We start from the raw sequence: 8630 nt of genomic DNA, 5'->3' as shown, positions 1-8630 counted from the left end.
CTTAAATTTAATGATATCTTACTGTGTGCATAGTATAATTGACACCCTTTTGGGAACCAGAATATTCAGATCCACAGAGAATAAAGTTGCAAGGATAGGAAGTATAAATTCCCCAAAGGATCATTGAAAGTGATGTTAAGTGGGGCTTCTCCTACCTCTGCCTGTTGTTTCCCAGACTCTGTACTCTGCCTATTGAGTTCAGCATCATACACTGGCCATTGGTTTAAGGCAGTACTGCATCTTGAAGTCTAATGCCCATCATGATGTGGTGTTACCTCCAAGCTGGTGCCACAGCCGCAATTTCGAGAAATTATTCTATTACTCTGGTAGTGATCAGCATCTCATGGATGGTGCAGTATGTGATAGGGTTAGTGGATCTCACTGTGGTGTTTCCACCAACTCATCTCCTGGGCTATAGAAAGGGTCCCTTGGTCTGAGGCAATATTATATGTGATCCCAGGTTGATAGATGAGTCTTTGGGTGGTGGTTCTGACAGAGATACTATAGGCAAGGAAGGCAAATCATTACCCAGTCAGGAAGAAACATCGCCCTTTCTAGAGTGGAAGGGATCTGATCTAATCAACTTGTGACCAAGTGGCTGGTGGGCCTGTTTGAGGAATGGTGACATGCCAAGGGCTCAGCATTCATCTGTGTGCTGACAGGATGGACATTCAGCAGCAGTCAGCCTTGTCAAAAGAGAGCCCGTGCAGCTGAGCACATGCATAACCTCCCTCTCTATCACCATGGCTACTTCATTCTGAGCCCAGTGAGCAAGCACTGGGGTGGCTGAGGCCACTGCTAGTGGACATTTGCAGGTTGAGCCCTCCTACCCACATGCTTATTTGGTGCCCCTTCTGTGAGGGGTGCTCTCTTGGGGGCATTAACACATGACAGAAAAATCCTCATCCTCCCTCAGGTCCATCCACATGCCCCTTCCCTGGACCTCTTTAATCTTGACTTTACAATCTTGCTTCTTCCAGGTTCCCTGTAACCAGCTAAGCCACTTCATATTCTCAGGCAGTCAGAGTATATCCTTAATTCACACCACCTTTGTTTTCACACAAAGTTCATGATCATGTGCAGTACCGGAGCTCTGCCCATCAGGAGGATGTTCTCTCTCCAGTATCTTCCTAACACTCTGATGATCCAGACACCAAACCTTGGCCTGTGTTTTTAAAACCATGTTAAATCAGACAATACTATTCCCAAAAGTAAAAGTTGCGGTCTGTGTTTCATCATCAACACTGTTCATAATGAATATTTGACATTTTGGTTGCCCACCATCCAAACGCCCTTCTTAATTGAGGAGATTTCCAACATTAGTGAGAGGTCAGTTTTCAACTCCTGCTACAGAAGCCAAGAAAGATGGATATTACATTGCCTCTGCCCGTAACAGCTAGAGTGGCTGAGTAGATGCCCCTACCAGTTCTGGACTCTTAAGATAGAATCAGTCAGCTATCAGTCACTGTAGCTGCAGCCACAGAAGCAAGATCTCAGCGCCCAGGGCTGGAAGAGTTCTTCAGCGCAGCAACAGTGAGAACAGAGTTGGCTGGCAGGAGGTAAGCATGGTGACAGCAGTCATGATGATGTTCTGCTAGGCCATTCCTGTGACAAGGGCTCAGTTCTTGTATTTGTTAGTCAGTTCTTGCATTGCTACAAAGAAATACCTGACGCTAGGTAATTTACAAAGAAAAGAGGTTTAATTGGCTCATGGTTCTGCACTCTGCTAATGAAGCAGAGTGCCAGAATCTGCCTCTCGTGAGGGCCTCCGGAAGGTTACAATCATGACGGAAGGTGAAGAGGGAACCAGCAAATCACAGGGCGGGAGCAGGAGCAAGAGAGAGAAGGGGGAGGTGCCACATTCTTTTAAACAACTAGATCTCACCTGAACTCAGAGCAAGAACTCACTCATCACTAAGGGGATGGTGCTAAACCATTCATGAGGGATCCACCCCCATGATTCCATACCTCCCACCAGGCCCCACCCCCAGCACTGGGCTTATGTTTCAGCCTGAGATTTGAAGGAGACAAACATCCAAACCATATCAGCCCTCCTAAGCTTCCATTGTATACTACTGAGTCTGGATCTCTGGTTTTCCTTCCAATTCTGTCAGCAGCCCAAGGCTCTTCCAATATTTCCTTCTCTTATTAAGTTATCTCAAGTCAGTTTCTACTTTTGCAACCCAGAACTCAAGCTTATATATACCCTTTTGTTAGCATTAATCAAACATGTGGCATGGTGCATAGCACGAGGTAACAGACACAGAAAGATATAAACCATGGGCCCTAGAAAGACCAATACCAGGCTAACAGAGAGTAAGCCAAGCATCAAACGAATCCATGTGACAAGCATTCACATAACCTGAACGGTTAGGTAAGGGCCTCACTGAGAGAGACACAGGGACTTGACCTATGTCCCAGGTAGCTGATTTCCACAGTTATTGAGGTTACTAAACAACCCTGGCACCTTATTTACCTCCATTATCTTTTGTTTGTGAGCTCCATGGGCCAAGTCCATCTAGGGTGACCTACTAGATCTCATTCTGTTGGTCTCCTGCCTTTCTTTCTCCTGCTATGAAACAGTTTGAAAAATGGAAATAATCGTATCTGTACAGACATTCAGCAGTCCAGTCAAAATGTTCTTGTTTTCTTCTTTTCCAGAATAGTATTTTCTTTATCCAGACAGGAGAATTTACTTCCAAAACATTATGAAATCCATTTTTCCTTCTTTCTTTCTCCTCATTCTTTCGCTCTGTCTCTCTCATTCTTCCTTCCTTCTTTCCTCCCTCTTTTCATTCTTCTTTTTTTCCTTTCACACAACTTTCATTTTGTAAAAGTTAATATGTCTTCAATTTAGGGGAATCAGAACAGGCAGAAAAATGTAAAACCAAAAGCAATAATTATCAACAATCACACTCCCCACAGATATTTTTGTGTTTGGAATTTTTGGTATATTTCCTTTAAGACTTTTTTCTATTCTATCGAGTCTATATTAACACACTTATAATTAGGAATTGATAATGTGAGAAAATATTTATGTGTATACAATATATGTATTTTATATATGTATTATATATCCTGCTTTACCTACCTAACAATTTCATTTTCCATTTTATAAAAGAAAACTCATTAGAGACAGCATTTTTATGACCACATCATATTCTATCATACAATATGACTTTTTAATCTATTCCTGTAACAACATCTGGATTGCTTCCAAATGATACTACAATCATTGTGAATGTTTTACTTGTTCACAAATCTTTTCCTCCATAACTAATTGCCCTTTTACTTTAGTGGAACTACTAAGTTAAAAGATAAAAAAATTTTAAGTTTATTAAAGCATATTGTCAAGTTGTTTTCAGAAAGGTTTTACTAATTCACATTCTCACTAGCATTTGCATAAGAGAACTAATCTTACGAGTGTAGTTTTTTAAAATGTTTGCTGATTTGAAAACTATTATTTCAGTGTTGTTTTATGAAACTTTAAGTTGTAAATTCTGCTCCTGCTTTGATCATCAGAGCTGTCACTTACATGTAATTTCATGTTTCCAAATGCACAACTTGGTAGGGAAGAGGTACAGAAATCTTTTAAATGTATTTTTATTTTTAAAAACTCCATTATATTACTTATTCTAGGAAAAGAGAAGGATTATGTTGGCTGTAATTTCTTAATAAGACTTAATAACCCCAATAATGTATAATAGCTCAATAATGTGCATGTTGTCCATTTAAGGTACACGCAAATTGTCAGCATATGTTTTCTATCAGGTTGTAAATCTCCTATTGCAAACTTTTCTTTCAAAGTTTGGTAGTTTAATCTGAGACTAAAGGTAACAGTCCAGCCTCGGTGGCTCACGTCTATAATCCCAGCACTTTGGGAGGCCGAGAGAGGCTGATCACTTGAGGTCAGGAGTTTGAGGCTGACCTGGCCAACATAGTGAAACCCCGTCTCTACTAAAAATACAAAAATTAGCTGGGCATGGTGGCGGGCACCTATAATCCCAGCTACTTGGGAGGCTGAGGCAAGAGAATGGCATGAACCTGGGAGGCAGAGGTTGCAATGAGCCAAGATCGCCCCACTGCACTGCAGCATGGGCAACAGAGTGAGACTCCATCTCAAAAAATAGATAAATAGATAGATAACATTTTTCCTTTACACCCAATCAATTGTTACCTGTAGAAGAGTGACTGTCAGAGTTCCCTAACATGTACTTATATACACACTCATCTACGTGCACACATGTACCCACACCATGTCTCCCTCTCCTTTACTGCATCACCACTCTACATGGTGATTGGATTTAAGCAAGATTTATCCTCAAATCTACATTAAATAAGGATTTATGAGGGCTCTGGGCATATAAAAATATTGTTTAATAAAATATAAAATGGAAGACTGTGCTGAAAGATAACCAATAGTCACATGATTTCATGGTATTTAATACAAAGTTTAACTGAACAGAATAATTGAGTCTTTCAAAAAAACAACAGAGAAGATACCAAAGAGATTATAAATCAGCATTATCTAGAAGGAAAGTTGGCATTGTGTATCAAAAGCCATAAAAATATTCATCCACCTTGGCCCAGCAATTCCACTGCTAGGAAAGTATTCTAAGAAAATAATCACAGTTTTGCAAAGAGATTTATGGGGAAAATGTTCAGTGCATCAATGTTTATAAAATAAAATTTGGAAATAACCTAAGAACCTAGTAATAGAAAAACACCAGGTTGAAACACTGAAATTGGTCATATTCAACTACTTTTACCTAGAAAAATAGCTATTAGGGGTGGGCCTAAGATGGTCGAATAGGAGCAGTTCCAGCCTCCAGCTCCCAGTGTGAGTGACACAGAAGACTAGTGATTTCCGCATTTTCAACTGAGGTGCAGACCTACACCTCACACAGCAGGGTACAGCCCTGAGACGAAGCTTCCAGAGCAAGAATCAGACAGCAGCACTCGTTGTTCAGCAATATTCTATCTTCTGCAGCCTCTGCTGCTGATACCCAGGCAAACAGGGTCTGGAGTGGACCTCAAGCAAATTCCAACAGACCTACAGCTGAGGGTCCTGACTGTTAGAAGGAAAACTAACAAACAGAAAGGACACCCACACCAAAACCCCATCAGTACGTCACCATCAGCAAAGACCAAAGGCAGATAAAACCACAGAGATGGGGAGAAAGCAGTGCAGAAAAGTTGGAAATTCAAAAAATCAGAGCACATCTCCCCCTCCAAAGGAAAGCAGCTCATCGCCAGCAACCGAACAAAGCTGGACGGAGAATGACTTTGATGAGTTGAGAAAAGAAGGCTTCAGTCGATCAAACTTCTTAGAGCTAAAGGAGGAACTACATAACCAGCGCAAAGGAACTAAAAACCTTGAAAAAGGAATGGATGAATGGATAACTAGAATAATCAATGCAGAGAAGACCTTAAAAGAACTGATAGAGATGAAAACCATAACACAAGAACCACGTGACAAATGCACAAGCTTCAGTAACTGACTTGATCAACTGGAAAAAAGAGTATCAGCAATTGAAGTTCAAATGAATGAAATGAAGTGAGAAGAGAAGCGTGGAGAAAAAAGAGTAAAAAGAAATGAACAAAGCCTCCAAGAAGTATGGGATTATGTGAAAAGACTAAATCTATGTCTGATTGGTGTGCCTGAAAGTGAGGGGAAAATGGAACCAAGTTGGAAAACACTCTGCAGGATATCATCCAGGAGAACTTCCCCAACCTAGTAAGGCCGGCCAACATTCAAATTCAGGAAATACAGAGAACACCACAGTGATACTCCTCAAGAAGAGCAACTCCAAGACACATAATTGTCAGATTCACCAAAGTTGAAATGAAGGAAAAAATGTTAAGGGCAGCCAGAGAGAAAGGTCGGGTTACACACAAAGGGAAGTCCATCAGACTAACAGCAGATCTCTTGGCAGAAACTCTCCAAGCCAGAAGAGAGTGGGGGCCAATATTCAACATCCTTAAAGAAAAGAATTTTCAACCCAGAATTTCAAATCTAGTCAAACTAACTTTCATAATTGAAGGAGAAATAAAATCCTTTACTGACAAGCAAATGCTTAGAGATTTTGTCACCACCAGGCCTGCCCTACAAGAGATCCTGAAGGAAGCACTAAACATGCAAAGGAACAACAGGTACCAGCCATTGCAAAAACGTGTCAAAATGTAAAGTCTATCGATGCTAGAAAGAAACTGCATGAACTAGTGAGCAAAATAACCAGCTAATATCATAATGACAGGATCAAGTTCACACATAACAATATTAACCTTAAATGTAAATGGACAAAATGGTCCAATTAAAAGACACAGACTGGCAAATTGGATAAAGAGTCAAGACCCATCAGTTTGCTGTATTCAGGAGACCCATCTCACATGCAGACACACACATAGGCTCAAAATAAAGGGATGGAGGAAGATCTACCAAGCAAATGGAAAATAAAAAAAAGCAGGGGTTGCAATCCTAGTCTCTAATAAAACAGACTTTAAACCATCAAAGATCAAAAGAGACAAAGAAGGCCATTACATAATGGTAAAGGGATCAATTCATCAGGAAGAGCTAACTGTCCTACATACATATGCACCCAATACAAGAGCACCCAGATTCATAAAGCAAGTCCTTAGAGACTTACAAAGAGATTTAGACTCCCATACAATAATAATGGGAGACTTTAACACCCCACTGTCAACATTAGACAGATCAACGAGACAGAAAGTTAACAAGGATATCCAGGAATTGAACTCAACTCTGCACCAAGCGGACCTAATAGATATCTACAGAACTCTCCACCCCAAATCAACAGAATATACATTCTTCTCAGCACCACATCACACTTATTCCAAAATTGATCACATAGTTGAAAGTAAAGCATTCCTCAGCAAGTGTAAAAGAACAGAAATTATAACAAACTGTCTCTCAGACCACAGTGCAATTAAACTAGAACTCAGGACTAAGAAACTCAATCAAAACCACTGAACTACATGGAAACTGAATAACCTGCTCCTGAATGACTACTGGGTACATAATGAAATGAAGGAAGAAATAAAGAAATTGGTTCTCATTGAAACCAATGAGAACAAAGATACAACATACTAGAATCTCTGGGACACATTTAAAGCAGTGTGTAGAGGGAAATTTATAGCACCAAATGCCCACAAGAGAAGGCAGGAAAGATCTAAAATTGACACTCTAACATCACAATTAAAAGAACTAGAGAAGCAAGAGCAAACACATTCAAAAGCTAGCAGAAGGCAAGAAATAACTAAGATCAGAGCAGAACTGAAGGAAATAGAGACACAAAAAATCCTCCAAAAAAATCAATGAATCCTGGAGCTAGTTTTTTGAAAAGATCAACAAAATTGATAGACCACTAACAAGACTAATAAAGAAGAAAAGAGAGAAGAATCAAATAGATGCAATAAAAAATGATAAAGGGGATATCACCACCGACCCCACAGAAATACCAACTACCTTCAGAGAATACTATAAACACCTCTATGCAAGTAAACTAGAAAACCTAGAAGAAATGGATAATTTCCTGGACACTTACACTCTCCCAAGACTAAACCAGGAAGAAGTTGAATCCCTGAATAGACCAATAGCAGGCTCTGAAATTGAGGCAATAATTAATAGCCTACCAACCAAAAAAAGTCCAAGACCAGACAGATTCACAGCTGAATTCTACCAGAGGTACAAGGAGGAGTTGGTACCATTCTTTCTGAAACTATTCCAATCAATAGAAAAAGAGAGAATCCTCCCTAACTCATTTTATGAGGCCAACATCATCCTGATACCAAAGCCTGACAGAGATACAACAACAAAAAAAAGAGAATTTTAGACCAATATCCCTGATGAACATTGATGCAAAAATCCTCAATAAAATACTGACAAACTGAATCCAGCAGCACATCAAAAAGCTTATCCACCATGATCAAGTGGACTTCATCCCTGGGATGCAAGGCTGGTTCAACATATGCAAATCACTAAACGTAATCCAGCATATAAACAGAACCAAAGACAAAAACCACATGATTATCTCAATAGATGCAGAAAAGGCTTTTGACAAAATTCAACAGCCCTTCATGCTAAAAACTCTCAATAAATTCGGTATTGATGGAACGGCATCTCAAAATAATAAGAGCTATTTATAACAAACCCACAGCAAATATCATACTGAATGGGCAAAAACTGGAAGCATTCCCTTTGAAAACTGACATAAGACAGGGATGCCCTCTCTCACCACTCCTATTCAACATAGTGTTGGAAGTTCTGGCTAGGGCAATCAGGCAAGAGAAAGAAATAAAGTATTCAGTTAGGAAAAGAAGTCAAATTGTCCCTGTTTGCAGATAACATGATTGTATATTTAGAAAACCCTATTGTCTCAGCCCAAAATCTCCTTAAGCTGATAAGCAACTTCAGCAAAGTCTCAGGATACAAAATCAATGTGCAAAAATCACAAGCATTCTTATATACCAGCAACAGACAGGGAGCCAAATCATGAATGAACTCCCATTCACAATAGCTTCAAAGAGAATAAAATATCTAGGAATCCAACTTACAAGGGATGTAAAGGATCTGTTCAAGGAGAACTACAAACCACTGCTCAGTGAAATAA

This window comes from Chlorocebus sabaeus, chromosome 15 (assembly GCF_047675955.1).
Source record: "Chlorocebus sabaeus isolate Y175 chromosome 15, mChlSab1.0.hap1, whole genome shotgun sequence".
NCBI lineage: Eukaryota > Metazoa > Chordata > Mammalia > Primates > Cercopithecidae > Chlorocebus > Chlorocebus sabaeus.
Note: the sequence above shows the minus strand (reverse complement) of the source record.